General features: G+C 45.7%; 1 long non-coding RNA gene across 1 annotated transcript; it reads right to left on the minus strand.

Annotated features, from left to right (window-relative positions):
* Positions 1 to 1,030: 1,030 nt before the first annotated feature.
* Positions 1,031 to 2,124, minus strand: LOC118766892. Its single transcript, XR_005002801.1, has 2 exons — positions 2,022 to 2,124; positions 1,031 to 1,704 (listed from the first exon to the last, which is right to left on the minus strand). It is a non-coding gene; the product is annotated as an uncharacterized LOC118766892 (long non-coding RNA).
* Positions 2,125 to 2,535: the final 411 nt, after the last annotated feature.

Genomic DNA, 2,535 nt, shown 5'->3' on the forward strand with positions numbered 1-2,535 from the left:
CTGGAACCACAAAGATACAAATTCCATTGATGTTCATCTATTTTGATTTGGTTTGATTTTCACTTGCCTCAACAGGTCTTCACAAGTGTCACATGTGTCACACACTTGCCTCAACAGGTCTCCACAAGTGTCACACACTTGCCTCTGCCTCAACAGGTCTTCACAAAGTGTCACACACTTGCCTCTGCCTCAACAGGTCTTCACAAGTGTCACACACTTGCCTCAACAGGTCTTCACAAGTGTCATAAGAGGGAAGGTATGCACAGGTGGACTGACTACGTCGCCGGGTCTTCGGATGGTGTCTTTATGTGCCACCGACACAGGTGCCAGATCAGGTGCCAGAACGGCCACAATCGGATGGTGTTTGTTGTGCCCACAGCACGGAGGCCAGTCGATGCGGTACTGGCTACGGCCACGTTTGGGTGGTTTTCTTGTGTGCCACCGGCACTGGTACCACAAAGAATACAATTCCACTGATGTTCATCTATTTTGATTTGTTTTGATTTGATTTTCACTTGCCTCAACAGGTCTTCATAAGTGTCACAAGAAGGAAGGTATGCACAGGAGGACTGACTACGTCCCAGGTAGGGGCCACGGGTTATGGCCTGACTAGTCTTGCCGGGTCTTCTCACGCACAGCATACTTCCATAGGTCTCGGTCTCTAGACATTTCCTTAGTGAGACCTAAAGTTTGGTGCCACCGGTACTGGAACCACAAAGATACAAATTCCATTGATGTTCATCTATTTTGATTTGGTTTGATTTTCACTTGCCTCAACAGGTCTTCACAAGTGTCACACACTTGCCTCAACAGGTCTCCACAAGTGTCACACACTTGCCTCTGTCTCACAAAGTGTCACACGCTTGCCTCTGCCTCAACTGGTCTTCACAAGTGTCACACACTTGCTTAAACAGGTCTTCACAAGTGTCATAAGAGGGAAGGTATGCACAGGTGGACTGACTACGTCGCCGGGTCTTCGGATGGTGTTTTTATGTGCCACCGACACGAAGGGTGTATAATTTTTTGGGTGGTGGTAATAATAATAATCATAATACCACCTTGGGGTCCTTTCGATTAGTACTGAGGAGAGGGGATGAAGGATGAAGACTGATAAGTTTTTTGAGGGGATGGGTAGGGATTCCTTCTATTTTGTTATACAACCTTTTCATTTTTTTTTACAAAATATATATGTATGCATATAAAAGAGGGGAAGGGAAACGGGAATGAGTGGGGTTATTCATTTTTCTTTTCTTTCCTTTTTTTTTTTTAATAATTTTAAATATCCATTTCAGTTCACAGTTCTCTACAACTAGACCAAAAAAAAAAAGTGAAAAATCACTCACACATATTATAGAATGGAGTTGGACAAGTGATGTGTAGTTAGAAGAATGCTTTTTCTCACCCAGAGTTTTACACCAAATCCAGTTCCATCGAACTAATATTCATAGATCTGCTCTTGCTCCCACCCCTGCATTACATTGCACCCACCAATGTTAAGGCTTTTTTGTTAATGTCATTGTTGTTGTGGTGTGGTAAATGGTTCAATAGACCCTCTCACCCTAACGTGTTTATGTTAAGATCTTTTCTTCAAAGATTCTCAAAGTTCAGAGTCCGTACTTCAGCCTCCAAGTTTCTCTGTTGGAAACTAACAAAATCTCTGCCCTGCTCCCCACCTCTCCTTTCCACTTCTTCCTCCTCCTCATCCTCCTTCACCTCCTCATCGCCATCATCACTTGACATCTTGCCTTCGAACGATGTGAGAGAACATGGCATTGGTGGCATGGCAGAGAGTCGACTTTACCGCCTCCAAGTTTCTCTGTTGGAAAGTTACAAAATCTCTGCTCCCCACCTTTCCGTCCTCCTCCTCCATCTGCATCATCACTCGACGTGTTGCCTCGAACGATGTGAGAGAACATGGCTTGGTGGCATGGCAGAGAGTCGACTTTACCGACGATAGCCTCCAAGTTTCTCTGTTGGAAAGTTACAAAATCTCTACCCTGCTCCCCACCTCTCCTTTCCACTTCTTCCTCCTCCTCCTCCTCCTCCTCATCGGCATCATCACTCGACGTGTTGCCTTCGAACGATGTGAGGGAACATGGTGTTGGTGGCGTGGCAGAGAGTCGACTTTGCTGACGATGACGGGCATTGCAACTGCTGCTGTTGTTTCGTGCCTCACCACTTCTACGGCACTGTTTGGCCGACACTACTGCACCTGTATCCAGTGACCCGTCAGATGCTGATGATGTCGAAGAGGAAGGAGAAGGGTAACTACTAGTACTCAAATTTGTTGTTGACACTTCTGTTTCTGAACTTGTTGCCCGACCTTCGTCAAGGCTTGTGTTTTTCTTCTTGCGGGTTATCCGGTAGTCTTTTGAATCTTTCCCTTCCTTGTGCAGAATCTGAGTTAGTTTTCGATGACGTGCGTTGGTGAACCTGTCCTCAGAGGCAATCACACTTTTTTCTCGGGATGTTGCTGCTACTGCTGCTGTAGATTTTGCAGAAGGCACTACACGGGAGTCTGTGACAGAATTCATG

The sequence above is a fragment of the Octopus sinensis genome, linkage group LG18, assembly GCF_006345805.1.
Source record: "Octopus sinensis linkage group LG18, ASM634580v1, whole genome shotgun sequence".
In the NCBI taxonomy this organism is placed as follows: domain Eukaryota; kingdom Metazoa; phylum Mollusca; class Cephalopoda; order Octopoda; family Octopodidae; genus Octopus; species Octopus sinensis.